The sequence below is a fragment of the Panthera tigris genome, chromosome F3, assembly GCF_018350195.1.
Source record: "Panthera tigris isolate Pti1 chromosome F3, P.tigris_Pti1_mat1.1, whole genome shotgun sequence".
Lineage (NCBI taxonomy): Eukaryota > Metazoa > Chordata > Mammalia > Carnivora > Felidae > Panthera > Panthera tigris.
In genome coordinates, this window is record NC_056678.1 from 66,526,985 (window position 1) to 66,542,038 (window position 15,054).

At 54.0% G+C, this 15,054-nt stretch overlaps 1 protein-coding gene across 1 annotated transcript in view; it reads right to left on the reverse strand.

Annotated features, from left to right (window-relative positions):
* The window catches only part of KIRREL1 (kirre like nephrin family adhesion molecule 1), a 98,268-nt gene that overhangs the window by 63,654 nt on the left and 19,560 nt on the right, over window positions 1-15,054 (reverse strand). The gene's annotated exons all lie outside the window — the stretch shown is intronic.

Genomic DNA, 15,054 nt, shown 5'->3' on the forward strand with positions numbered 1-15,054 from the left:
CTGCACAGGAAGGCCTCGTGGGGGGGGGGGGGGGGTGGTTAAGTCTCCGGCGGGGATTTGGGCAGCTGGCACAGGATCTGGGGCAAGTCCTGACTTCTGATTGTGGCGGGGGTGGGGCGGGCGGAGCCACACCCCTACAGTAGAGCTCCCGGGGTGTGTGAAGGTGGCTCCCGAAGGAGTCCTCAGGCACTAGGTGCAAATTTAACAGGGAAACTGAGGTCAAGCAATGCACTGGTCTTTAGCTCTCCTGGGAGTTAGGAAACAGCTGTGTGCCACTGGGCAGGGCCCATCCCCTATCTGGTCCCTACTTCTCGCAATAGACCCTTCCAGAACCGATGCCCCAGAACACAGTGAGGGTTTAGCACAAGTGAGATGACTAAACGGAGACAGTGCTGAGACGTCCTTCTCCCCAGATATTTTTTCCACGCCGCTCGTATGGTCTCATTCGGAGGATAATGGCCCCTTCGGCCTCCCTCCTGCTTTGTGTCCCCTCACTTCCATATGCCCGGCAATCTGCACGCAGCTTCTTAAACTTCATTTCATTGACCACTTCTCGAGAACCCGTAAGAGTGGCACACCTCGAACCCAGGCGCACAGGGCTTCCCACGGCGCCCCTCCTCCTTCCCCACCGCACGCACCCACACACCGCGGTGCTTTTTTTCTCCCCTGGCAATCTACCCACGTCCCCTCCTCCTGAGCCCTGCTCCAAACCTACACCTTTAAGGAAACCTGGCCAAACCAGCATCATCTATCACCACACCCCGTATTATTTCCTGCCCCTTCCTAACGCCTCAGCTGCTTATGTACGTATCCTAGTAAGTACAGGCATAATTTACCCCTGAAACCCGAGGAGGGAACAGAAGGGACTGAGGAAAGCCCCCTTTCATAAAGTCCACCGCACCTGCCATGCCCACACAACCTCAAGGGGCCGGCTCTCGGTCCCCCAGGTAAGGGACAGTGGTGAAAAACGTAATCCTTTTACATAGAAACACCCAAAGCTACAGCCAAAATGAACCTCTGCCTTTACCTAGCCCGACTTCCTCATTAGGGGAGACTGAGGCCCAGAGAGGTTAAGCAACTTGTCCCAAGCCACACGGCTCACTTAGCAGTCAGGAAGGAAACCAAGGTGAGGGTAAGGCCTCGTGCATCCTTTTCCCAGCTGATGGAATTAGCCAGACCCGGGAGTGATCTCAACATTGTGAGGCCGGCCGAATTCTGTGTTATCGGGGCAGAATCCGCGTTAAAGTTCAGGAAGAGACCTGTCCTGGTCTCCCAGAAAAGAGATCTGGTAACAAAAGGGGACACGCAGGTCTCAGGAAGAACTGAAAAGATTTTATAATCCGGTCCCAAGAAAGTGTAACAGTCCTGGAGCGAATCCAGACACGGCGCCTCTGACTGTGAGTTTTTGGGGTTTTTGGAGATGCCTCCTTGAGGCCAGCCGGCACTGGCCATTTTTAGGTTGGCGCTGAGGGGGCACCCCTCCTCCCCCTCCCCCTTCCCAGGAAACCCCCCTGCCCTTTAAGGAGGCCCCATCACCCCCGTCAACCAGTTATGATGAAAACACTCCCTCGCAGCTCTCGGCACCGGCGAGGAAAGGCAGTGGGGCGGATGAGGCACGAGTCATTTCTTTCGGCTTTAGAAAGCGTGATAATGAATTTTTAGCAGCACCTAATTATGTTCTACCGGAGATAATATTAAAACCCTGTTTGCATTCTCCGAGCAGATATTAAGTGCCAGTGTGAGAAGCGGCTAGGTTAGCTGGCAGAGGAACGGGGCTCGGCACGAAGCCTCGGTCACCGGCACCCGCGCGGCGGACACACCCCACCGAGCTCCCCCGGATGGTCGCTCGGCAAGCACTGTGTGCGCCTCTGTGTGTGAGCGCGTGTCTGGGGGCGTGTGACTGACTGTGCGTCTGCGGGAGAGAGAGAACGCGTGTGTGCGTGTGAGCACGCATGTCTGTGTGAGTGTGTCCCTCGGAGCGTGAGGTGTGTCTGCGAGTGGGCGTGTCTGTGACGGTGGGGCGCGTCTGCGAGAGAGTGGGAGAAACGGTGCGCGGGCAGTTGTGCACACGCACTCGTTACTGTGCGTCGGTGTGTGTGTTGCACGCTTGTGTGCGCTCGCGGTGTGGCAGGCCTCATTCCACAGGCCCAGCTCGGAGCAGAGGGAGGGCCACCAGGTCCCTGCCCTGGGAGGGAGGGGGGGAGGGCGGTCTTGAGGTGGAGGGGGTGGTCGGTCTTGGGGGAGGGGCAGTCGGTCTTGGGGGGCTGGTCTTGGCGGGGGGCGGGCGGTCTTGGGACAGTTTTGGCGGGGGCGGGGGGTCTTGGGGAGGACAGGCGGTCTTGCGGGGGACAGTCTTGGCGGGGGCGGGTGGTCTTTGGGGAGGGACAGTCAGTTTTGGGGGGCAGTCGGTCTTGGGGGGACAGTTTTGGCGGGGGCGGAGGGGTCTTGGGGAGGACAGGCGGTCTTGCAGTGGACAGTCTTGGCGGGGGCGGGGGGGTCTTGGGGGAGGGACAGTCGGTTATGCGGCCAAGACGGCGGGGCCTCCCAGCCTCACCCCGCACCCGCAGCCCGTGTGCCCGGGAAGCCCCGGCCCCGCACTGGGTCCCGGGGCGCCCCCACCGGGGACCGACGGCCCCGGGGCCCCTCGGCCCGCCCTCCTCGTGGGCCGGCGTGGAAACTGCAGAAAAGATGGAGAGAGGCCGCCCTCGGCCTCCCTCCCGGCTCTGCGGTTACGCTCGGCAATGATCCTACGGGCCTGGAATCCGAGGAATTTCCTGCCCCGCGCTCCCTGCGAGCCGGAGAGGGACCCGGCAATTAGGCCTGGACTTTCCACCCCTGCCTCCCTCCACCCAGGCTCCGAGGGGCCCTCCGCTGCGCCTGGGAGGGGTCCGCGGCCCTGACTGTCCCCACGGGGCCGCCCTCGGCCACCCTGCCCTCACCCCCCCTGCCAGCCACCCAGGGCCTCGGCCAAAACGTGCCACACCCTTTCCTCCACCCTCTCAGAGCCCGTAATAATGCGGGACACACACCAGACTCAGCTGCATCTGCCTCGGGGTCATTTGGTCTTTTTGTGCCTCTGTTTTTGCTTTCTTTTCCTTTCTCCCAACCCAGGAGCCAGGGGCCACAGGGCACCTCTGCTCTTTCTTCCTTCCCATTCAGGTCTGCTGCTCTTCCCCCACCCCCCTCACCCCTGCCTCCCTCCTCCTTCCCTTCCTCCTCTCTTCCTCTCCCTCTCTCCCCCTCCCCCTCTCTGTCTTCCTCTCTCGCCCCCTTCCCTCTCTTCTCCCTACCTCTTTCCTTCCCCCCTACCTCCCCGGCTCCCCTCCCTTCCCTCCCTGCCTCTCTCCCTCTCTCTCCCCCCACCCCTCTTCCTCCCTCTCTTCCTCTCCCTGACTCTCTCCCTCTCTCCCCGCCTCTTCCTCCCCCCTCTCTCCCCCTTCACTCTCTTCAGGATGCACTGACTTGTTTCATCTGTGCCCTTGTCCCAGTACGATAGGAAAAGATAGGCTAAAACAGGCAGAGAGGGAAAGGTTAGGACCTGAGGTGTCTGGGTGGAGAAAAACATACTTTGGAAGCCCCTCCGGCGGGCGGAAGGTCCCTCTTAAGAATGTAAGACACCACTTACTCCCCCTCAACAATCAAAATACCTAACTAAAAAAAGTAAACCATAAAATTTATGTGCTACGAGGGACAGGATGACCACAGTCTGAGTCCTCACCCAGTGGAGTCCAGCCAATCAGGAGGGGCCCGCCCAGCGCCCAGCGCCCAGCGCCATCCGGCCAGTAAGGGAGGCACCTGAGAAGGACCGGGGGGAGGGAAGGGAGGGACACCAGCACCTTGTAAAACAAGGACCCTCGCCTCCCGTCGCGCCTCCCGTCGCGCCTCCCGTCGCCCCTCCCGTCGTGGGCATTCACCTTCGAAAGCCCCCTCTCTGCAGAGCGAGCTTTCCTACTCCTCTGACTTGCTAAGACTCCAACGTTTTGTCTGCTGCTCATTCTGTCTCTTCGTTCCTCGAAGCGGCGAGACAAGGAACCCTGGGTACTGAGGTCAAAACTCCTGCAACATGCCTTTGGGGGCTCATCCCAGGATAGCCACGCTAACTATAAGGGAAGAGCAGCTGGCACCCCCTCTTTTCTTTCCATCCTGAACAAAGCTCTCAGACCAAACAGTGGGCACCCGTCAGCCAGTTAAGAGGGAAGAGTGTGGCGGCCATTCTCCAGCCTTGGGTGACAGGCTCCTTGGGTGTCCTCCCAGCTGGTCCCCCAACACAGTTGGGGACGTCGGTGTGGCGGAGCCCCAGTTTCCTTTCAAGAAGAACGCCCAGATGCACGGACTCAGCAACCGAAGGGTCCTGATCGAGGCTACTCTTTGGTGGACGCCTGAAGGCCGTCAGCAGAACCTGGTCCCTGACCGCCCGCTTGGGTGTCTGGTAGAATTCTCCTCTTTCCGTCTTGGCCAGCCTCTCCTTTTGGGAAATAGTGGGAAAGCCCCAGACTGATCCCTCAGATACCCTTCTAGGAGTGATGCGGGTGACTTCCGAGGCGCCCTTCTCACAGGTTTCCCAACTACAGTGGAAGGTGGCCCCCTGCTTCCATTTCCAACCCTCTGGCGTGGCTCACCTCCCAGGTTCCCATTTTTTGGACTCTCATTTTCATTTTCAAACGTCTCCTGCGGACTTACTCTGATGCCCTCTGGGCTCAGCACCCTCCTCCTGCCCTTGATGCCCACGGGGGGATGGGAGAGAAGACATCTGGCAGGCTCCCCACCAGACGCAGATGGCCTGGTTAGTCCGCCTCGGGACGGGGACGTAAAGGAATATTCCCAAGCAGCTGCCGAAACGCCTTTTGTTCCGGAGAACTTCCCAGTCTTCTCTGGCCCGACACGGACTGGACTGCCCGAATGCCACTTGTTGGTGGGGAGGGGGGGTGGGCGGGGAATCTGCATCTGCTCACCTGTCCGAGCTGACAGGGTTCAGGACCCGGAGACCTGGTTCTTTGCCCTCTGGGCTTTCGTCTGCCTCCGGCCTTCCTGGCTGCACCTCACCTTTTCTGCCTTCTCCTAACTCCTCCTGTTTCTACACCACCTCAGTGCGGCCAGCATGACCGGCTCCTATGTCCCCTGGGGGCCTCTGGAGCCATGGGCTCCTCCTCCCCTCGCCGTCGAGGAGCAAAGAGCACCCCCTCAGGCTTACGCCGCCCGCTTCATGTTTCCTCACTGGTGCCCCAGCAAAGTTGACAACGGAGAACCAAGTGATCGACTCTTAAGTGGACGCAGGTGTGGAACACGGTCCGTATTTAAACTCACTGAAGCCTGTTGGTTTAATTTTGAGACACGTCTTCAGAGTTACCAGCATTCAATATATGAAACTCTCCCACCTCGGTTTACAGAACCAAATAAGCCCATGAATATCTCTGTTACGCGTTGTCCGCAAAACGATGGCTTCACATGATGGTTCTTTTTGTCTCCTGGGTTTCACGGGCAACTGTTAAGTTCGCTTTCAGGGCCTTTGATGACCTGGAACTGTGAAGTTTTGCTGGGATGATAAGCTGGATTACACTTTTTGGACACTTAGGCCTTTTCCAAATCCGATGGAATGCCGAAAGCATCACTTACTAAACACAGGTCTGTGCTTCTGATTTCTTGCAGAGAAACTAAGGATATGTGGGCCTGTTGGAAAACATGCTTAATTGATTCATACGTTTGCCATCTAAGGAATTCTGATGTAACGGCTCACAGTTACTTACTACTTAGTCTTTACCGGAGTTTTCTAAGAGTTAAAATTCTGCTACATGTAGTTAAGACTGATGGAGATAAGGAAAGCAGCTTTGTATGTGGAAAAGCACACGTGTAAGAAAGATATAAGAAATGCAAATACGTTTTTGGCGACGGTAAAAAAAAAAAAAAAAGTAATTTTTGTCCTACATGAGACTGGTTGTTGGAGAGAAATGACTTGGGACAAAATCTGAGTACAAAGGAATGTGGTAGAAGGTTCATGAGGGGAAATCTTTGGAAAGGAATTTTATGTGTGGTCAGGAGGGACTAAGGTTAAAATGAATGGATTTTAAAAGTACGTGGGTAGAGGGGCGCCTGGGTGGCTCAGTCCGTTAAGCATCTGGCTCTTGGTTTCGACTGAGGTCGATTTCATGGTTCGTGGGTTCAAGCCCCACACTGAGCTCTGAGCTGATAGCACGGAGCCTGCTTGGGATTCTCTCTCTGCCCCTCCCTGCTCTCTCTCTCTCTCTCAAAATAAATAAATAAACTTAAAAAAAAAAAAAAAAAAAAGGCCGGGGAGATGGTGACCATGTCCTCGCTGCCGGCCTCCAAACGCTCCGCACTTGTGTTGTTTCTGCAGGCAGATGGATGGATGGAGGGACGCGCCATGAGGGGTGGATGACTATGACACACGAAGGGCTTTTACTGGGATACACGGGAGCCATTGTGCTACACTTAGCCCAGCGTATGCTGACTCGTACCAATCTAGTGACTTTAAAATGGACACCCACACGGCTGGAACATATTTATGTGGGCATTGCTGGAAAAGGCAGAGGAATAGACCTCGACTTTGGCCTTTTTAGCCCCCCCCCCGCAACAGCCGATGATCGATACGTAAACTACTGTCCAGCCAAAGATAAAGTTACGCATCCTTCTATCACCAGGGGAGCCTTACTTGGCCACAGTCGATACCCCCCAAAGTCCCACAGGTGGGAAACGGAGAGGTAGGAGAAATCGGGGAAGACAAGGTCAGCTCTCAGAGGTAGGGTCAAGCCTGGGTAAGAACGACCACTCTCTGCACCTGTCCAGACTGACCGGGCTTCCGTCTGCCAGTCTCAGAGCCGGCCAACAACGGGGGTCAGGAGATGAGGATTTTCCTGGCCAGCTATAGGAAACTGAGATAAGGGATGCCTTTTCCTCCTTTTCCCTACAGATAGGCAGTTCCCCAACCAAGGCCAACATGCCTTTGGGATGCCTTGTGAAAAGTTGGGATGATTTTGATCCACAAACCCTGAAGAAAAAGCAACTCATTTTCTTTTGCACCGAGGCTTGGCCCCAATACAAGCTGCAGGGGGAAGCCTGGCCGCCAGAGGGAAATATCAATTAAAATACCATCCTACGACTGGACTTGGTTTGCAACGTGAGGGGAGATGGGGAGAAGTCCCCTGTGTTCGATGTTTTGGGGCCTTAAGAAAAAATCGAGATATGTGCAAGCAACGCAAGGGGGATCCTGATTTAACAGCCGCCCTTTCTAAAGTCCCGCAGTCAGGAGAGGAAACGATTAAGGGCTCCTTGCCTACACCCAAGGCAGACCCAGAGAAGGAGGAAGGGAAGTCTTCTCCTCCTCCTCCTCAAGTCCTCGATCTGTGCATCCAGACGTTAAAACGTGCACTTCTGGGGCGCCTGGGTGGCTCGGTCGGTGAAGCGGCCGACTTCGGCTCAGGTCACGATCTCGCGGTCCGTGAGTTCGAGCCCCGCGTCGGGCCCCTGTGCTGACGGCTCAGAGCCCGGAGCCTGTTTCGGATTCTGTGTCTCCCTCTCTCTCTGCCCCTCCCCCGTTCATGCCCTCTCTCTGTCTCAAAGATAAATAAACGTTGAAAACAAAAACAAAAACAAAACCAAAAACATGCACTTCTCCCTGTGGCCTACCTTAGCCAGGCCCTCCCCACAATGTGACAGGCATGTCTCCCCTACAAGAAGCTAGGGTGCAGGAAGGGGGGACACAGGGAGGCACCACCATGATAAGATTATAAGTACCTTTTTCATTAGGAGATTTAAGACAGATAAGTGGAGATCTATGTAAATTTTCTGATGATCCAGATAAGTATACAGAGGCTTTTCGGAACATTACGTATGTTTTTGAATTGACCCAGAAAGATACAATGCTTTTTGTTGAATCAGACTCTTTTTTATCATTTTTTTAATTAAAAAATTTTTTTTAATTTAAAAATTTTTTAATGTTCATTTACTTTTGAGAGAGAGAGAGAGAGAGAGAGAGAGAGAGAGAGAGAGTGTGGGGGAGGGGCAGAGAGGGGGGGAGACAGAGAATCTGAAGCAGGCTCCACTCTGAGCCGTCAGCACAGAGCCCAACGCGGGACTCAAACCCACGAACCGTGAGATCACGACCTGAGCTGAAGTCGGAAGCTTAACTGGCTGAGCCACCCAGGCATCCCTTGTTGAATCAGATTCTTAACGAGACAGAGGAACGTGGGCTTCTGGCACTGGCTGAGAGATATGGGGACCAGCAACTCATTAACTACCATGGGACCGGAGGTCCTATGGGGAACTTCCAATTCCCTACTGGAGCTCAGGCAGTTCCGCCCCAAGATCCTAGCTGGGACTACGATAATCCCAATGGGAATGGTGTCGCCGCCATTTTCAAGCCTGTATTTTGGAAGGATTAAAAAGGAGTAAGGTGAAGCCCTTAAGTTACACTGAATTAGCCACTATCTTACAGACACAGGATGGAAGCCTGGTGGCCTTCCTGGAAAGGTTAAGGGAGGCTCTCATTAAATGTAGGGCTATCTCCCCTAACACCCCTAAGGCCGAGACGATTCTGAAGGACGAATTTGTCCCTCACTCGGCCCCACATATTCAGAGAAGACTGCAAAAGTTTGGCTGTTGGCCCGAAAGGGACCCTGGGGGAGCTCTTACGAGCTGCCAATCGGGTATATTACAACCGAGATCAAGAGAAGAATAAAGAACAGGAAAGGAGGCTTAAGAAAAAATCTGAGGCTTTACTCGCGGCCTTGCGTACTATGTCAGATGGGACTTCCCGAGGCCCTGGCACCCGGTGCCATTTACGTGGCCGTTCAGGGCTCTGGAAACAAGAAGGTCCTCGGAGAGGACAACCGAAGTTGAAACCCTACTGTAAGCCAGGCCCCTTGTGTGGAGACAGTCACCGGAGATCTGAATGCCCTCGGGGACCTCAATCTGTGAGGGCTCAGATAACCAGTGTCCCTGAGAGGGACTGGTGGGCCCGGGGCTCTTGATGGTGGCCCCCCCAAACCAACCACCTATCGGAAACCCAGAGCCTCGGGTAACTGGAAACAGAAGGAAAACCGGTTGATTTCCTTCTTGAAACCAGAGCCGCCCTTTCTGTCCTCCTTCCCACTCCCGGCCAACCATCCGAATGCACATAACTATCAGAGGCATCTCCGGAAAACCTCTGATTGAGTTTTTCTCTCAGCCCCTGGGGTGCATATGGGGAGACTTGATTTTCCCACACTCTTCTCTGATAATGCCAGAGAGCAACGCGCCCTTGCGAGGAAGGGACATTAATGACTGAATTTGGGACAACGGGGCCACTCGCCCCAGGACGGATAAACAATTGCCTGAATTTACAGCGATCTGGATATCCAAGATCAATCTTTGCTCGAGGTAAAATTAAATATGCCTCATGGAGCTGTTCTTAGGGAAACTGGATGGCCAAAGGAGAAACTGAGGATTCAGGACCATAAACTAGTTCAAGTGCTTATCCAAATAAATATGGACGGGGGAGGAAAAACTACCGTTAAACTGCTTTAAAAAAAAAAAAAAATGACCAGACATGCCAGGGATTTTTTGGATGATCACAATGTGTCTTTCCTGCCCATGGTGTGACCTCTTCCCTAAGAGGCATTGCCTTTGGAATATTCACGCTCGTTGGTCTGATATGCTTTTTCTATGTCATCCGTAGGTGCCATCACACATAACAGAAAAATAAGACATCCAAGAAAATTTTGCTAGCCCAGCTGTTCCAAACACCCTCCCACTATATCGGACCTCTGGATCGACCTCTGAGCCTGCCCTGCCGTTCCCCCGTCATCACCCCCTTCAGCAGGAAGTAGTTAATTAAGATGGGTCGTGGGGCGCCTGGGTGGCTCAAGTCGGTAAGTGTCCGACTTCAGCTCAGGACACGATCTCATGGTTTGCGGGTTCGAGCCCCACGTCGGCTCAGTGCTGTCAGCGCAAAGCCCACTCTGGATCCTCTGCCCCATCCCGCCCCTCCTCTGCTCACACACACTCTCTCTCTTAAAAATGAATAAACATTTATTTAAAAAAAAAAATCGGTCGTCATCCCCGTTCCTAACGGCAGTTAGGAGCCATGCATTCGGAGAGGAGACTATGATAGGAAAAGATAGGACAAAACAAGCAGAGAGGGAAAGGTTAGGACCTGAGGTGTCTGGGTGGAGAAAAACATACTTTGGAAGCCCCTCCGGCGGGCGGAAGGTCCCTCTTAAGAATGTAAGACACCACTTACTCCCCCTCAACAATCAAAATACCTAACTAAAAAAAGTAAACCATAAAATTTATGTGCTACGAGGGACAGGATGACCACAGTCTGAGTCCTCACCCAGTGGAGTCCAGCCAATCAGGAGGGGCCCGCCCAGCGCCCAGCGCCATCCGGCCAGTAAGGGAGGCACCTGAGAAGGACCGGGGGGAGGGAAGGGAGGGACACCAGCACCTTGTAAAACAAGGACCCTCGCCTCCCGTCGCGCCTCCCGTCGCGCCTCCCGTCGCCCCTCCCGTCGTGGGCATTCACCTTCGAAAGCCCCCTCTCTGCAGAGCGAGCTTTCCTACTCCTCTGACTTGCTAAGACTCCAACGTTTTGTCTGCTGCTCATTCTGTCTCTTCGTTCCTCGAAGCGGCGAGACAAGGAACCCTGGGTACTGAGGTCAAAACTCCTGCAACCCCAGGCCTGTCTGCAGGCTCCCTCCTAGCAGCATGTCTGTGGCTGGGACTTCCAGAACACAGAATGGAAGGTCTGGGCTCCTACTTCTTTGGTTCAGGCCGGAGACACAGGGCCCAGAGTGGGGGAAGTGCTCCCCAGTCATTTGAATGAACCCTTGCGTAACTTCTTTCTGCAGTGGCCAGAACAGCAGGAGACAATTTCTCTTCCCGATTACGTTTTGCTCAGGCTCATATTAAAACCGGCCCACATTCCCCCATCGCACATCGATCGATGGCTGGATCCCAGGTGCCAGGGCACGAGCGGCCTGGGAATTAAACACTTGCCACAAATAGTTCTCAGGCCGGCAGGGCCTTGCATTCAGCGTGGCCTCCCGGGAAGGCAGGCATTTACATGGACTCAGTGAGTGACGGGTTCCTGCCCCCTCTCCCCTTCCTTCTCGAGTCCAGTGTTCCCTCTTGTCCAGGCTTTGGGTTCCCTTCCCCCTTCTACACACCCCCTCACGAATGCCCCATGCTACCCTTGGCTTCATTCTTCTTCAGTGGACGTTTCTGAATCTTTTCTGCCCCAAATCCTGCCAAGTTAGGACCTGGCTGGAAGCTGGAACCTCGTTTCTGCACGTAACACACTCCCCCACACACCCCATTCCCAGGAGGGCACCCGTCTGTGTCTCCCCATCTCGGGTCCGTGGCAACACTCTCACGTGGCCTGCACTGCCCACAGGTCCGGCCCAGGATTCTCCCATCAACTGCCACCGCCCTCCCCGTGCTCCTCTTGTCCCCTCTCTCGGAGAGTGGGGAGCGGGGAGCCGAGGCCCAGGGGCACAGCTTTCCAGGGCCCAAGGTCCCAGGGCCTGGGCCTCCTCTGCAATCTCCATGACTCTGACTCTTGGTAATCCTGACCCAGGGTGAAATTCAAACAGTCCTTCCTGCACCTCCCCAGTCCTGGCATTTCCCACAAGCCTCAGAAGGAGACGACTCTGGTTCAAAAGGAAATCAGAGCTATTCCAATACTTCCATGGGAATGTGCATCCTTCTCCCGCTTTCCTTCAACTGTCAAGATATTTGCCTTTTGAGGTTGAGAGTTGCTGGTTGCCAGCTCCCTCCTCCTCCTTCCCATTCCCTTTAAACAAAGCTTTTTCTGTCAGGTTTTTGACCCTGATGAAGATTTTTAACTGGAATCCTTCCCCACCCCCCCCACCCCCAATTCTGAAGGATCTTTTGTCTTCTGAGCAAAAGAACGGAGGGATTGGAAAGGCTGCTTTCTTTTTCTTTTTCCCCGTCAGTAATTGGGGGAAAATGTTTAAAAGAAAAAAACCTGAAGGATAAAAGACAGAAAAAACCAATATGGAGCTATTTTCTTTCTAAAAAATTTAGTTTAAGGGAAAACAAGAGAAAGACCTTGAGGAAAAGAGAGGAGAGGGGCTGGGAGAAGTGCAGAAGCAGGAAGGGGTGAGGAGACGTGTGACAGGGCACTTGGGGCGCCCATCAGTGGGAGCACTCGGGGAGTGTTCAGGCGCCTGTCAGTGGGAGCACTTTGGCACCCACGAGGCGGAGCACTCCCTGGGAGCACTTAAGATGCCCATTGCCCCAGAGCACTCAGGATGTTTGTTGCCTAGGAGCACTAGGGACGCCCATCACTGGGAGCACTCAGGTTCTTATCAGTGGGAGCACTCAGGTGCTCATCACTGGGAGCACTCAGGTTCTTATCAGTGGGAGCACTCAGGGGCGCATCAATGGGAGCACTCGGGATGCCCATCACTGGGAGCACTCAGGTTCTTATCCGTGGGAGCACTCAGGGGCACATCACTGGGAGCACTCAGGGGCGCATCAATGGGAGCACTCCGGACGCCCATCACTGGGAGCACTCGGGATGCCCATCGCTGGGAGCACTCGGGTGTGCATCACTGGGAGCACTCAGGGGCGCATCACTGGGAGCACTCAGGGGCGCATCACTGGGAGCACTCCGGATGCCCATCGCTGGGAGCACTAGGGTGGGCATCAATGGGAGCACTCGGGGGCGCATCACTGGGAGCACTCGGGCGCATCCCTGGGAGCACTCGAGTCTGCATCAATGGGGCTGCAATATCCACGAGACAGTTTCTCCCACTTAGAAGAGAAAGAAGCGGAAGCCCGCTCCGAGGCAGTAAAAAGAACCCTCCTCTGTGCACAGGCACAGTGTCTATTAGGGCCTAGCATACAGCAAATGCTCAATAAATGCAGGGTTGAACAAAACAGGCTGCCATGGGTTCCTTTTGTTTTTCTTTTCCCCCGGGGCCAAATGAAGGGTTGGTCGGAAAAGAAACAGACAAGAAACAACGAGCTCGGGCCAACCTCCCCTGACACGGTTCTGCAAGGCTCCCAGAGGTCACGTGTTGTCAACCGCTTCGGCTCTCACCTTGTTGCCTTCGGCGGGCTCAGTTCTTGCCCCGTCTGGCTAGGCACAACCGATCCAAAGACAGGCAATCAGCTCTCAATTACTGGCCCTTGGGTTTCTCACTTTAGAGATTAGCCATGGAAAAATCTTAATCCCGGGCGGGCTGCCTCCCTCTGTCACCCAGAATGTTCTCGTTGTCAGTCTTGGAGCAAGCAGGGAATTAGACCTCATGCAAATAGCAGTCCCGGTCAGCAGTAATGAGCAAGGCAAATCTGATTATTACCTTTGTCATTATCACCATCATGTATTCCAAAGTTAAAAAAAAAAAGACTAGAAAGAGCAGTGGCTGGGTGTTACCATGGTGCGGCTGGGAGTTCACTATGTTTACAGCAGGTCTTTAATCCGGGGACTCCACCTCGAAAAGGAAGACGACCAAAATTTTGGATGTTTTGTTACTTAAAATAGCAGCTGACGTTTTAGTAGCTGCTCACTTATTATTTGCTGGACACTATGCTGTATGTTTTATGTATCTTAACTCAATTGATTTACTTATTGCATAAAAGATTCGAGGCAAAGTATGTGCACATTTCGTCCATGACATAAACAATAAATTTCAAGGGGCGCCTGGGTGGCTCAGTCGGTTAAGCATCTGACTTCAGCTCAGGTCATGATCTCGCGGTTCGTGAGTTCAAGCCGCGCGTCGGGCTCTGTGCTGACAGCTGGGAGCCTGGAGCTGCTTCCGATTCTGTGTCTCCCTCTCTCTCTCCCCTCCCCCACTCTCTCTCTCTGTCTCTCTTTCTCTCAAAAATAAATAAACGTTAAAATTAAAAAAAAAACAATAAATTTTGATAAGAAAGCCGACATTGGGTGAGGTGGGGGTGACTGGGCAAGCAGGGAAAGAGAATAAGGACTGGAGAAGTAAATCGAGATGGGGCTAAAGTTAACATAGTCGATACATGCCACAAGCTCTTCCATGCTTCATCAGAGACCAATTGCAAGGCTAGCCTAGAGCTTCCAAGCAGCAAGTGCAAAAAGGAAAAATTCAAAATCAGCGACACAATGTACAGTATCCATAAAATAAAAACCATCTGTAGCACCGCTACAGAACTTTCTCCAAGGATCCTCACATAACGAATACTGCGATGTGTTGAACCATAACGTGGGCAACATCCCTACCATAAATACAATATGCTCAAGGGTTACTCCTTAGAACATTCTTCAGTGCATGCCGGTGGCACGGGGCCAAATGCTCAGCTCAGTGAAGGCAATTCTTTGAGAGGCCAGAGCCATTCGGTCTCGGTTTACCACTCTCCGAGGGTCTGGTGCAATCTAAGGATAAAATTTAGGGTATCTGGAGGCAAGGACCGGAAGCGGGTCATAACAGCGGGAAGGAGGGCTGCAGACAGGAGACGGGACTCTTCCGACGTAGCTATTCGGGCCTTCAGTTCGAGCGGCTTCTACGGATGAGGGAGGAGAGACTGCCACCTGCTCTCAGAGTCACCATGTCTTGGGAGGCAGAACTGAGGATTATCGTCCCAAGGAGGTGGGGCAAGGGGCCAGCCAGCTGTTGTGATGTCTGGGGTGGGGGGTGAGGTGACTGAGTGAAACTGACTTAAAACATACAAAAGTACTTTGTCATTAAAAAAAAAAAAAAAAAAATGGCTGCAGAGCACACCTAACCCCCAGACACCAGCTCAGCTCTCAGCCATCCTGAGGCCTGGGAAGACTAAGTCCTGCTGGAGAAGCCCTAAGAAGCATTCAGGTCAGCAGCTCCAGCAAAGCTCCCAGCTAGGACGTACCCCCCTTCTGGAGGAAGAGCCCCGGGGGACCCCAGCACCTCAGACCTGGAGGGCGAGGGTCAACACAGAGGTCAGCCTGCACCCTTTACCCTCGAGGTCACCAGAGGGAAGAAAGCCCACACCTTAGGTGTCATATCCATCTAGTGACCCAGAAATTCTTCCGTGGATCTGACCCAAGTCCCTCCTGTTTCCCCTACGAGACTGTACTTTCCTGAC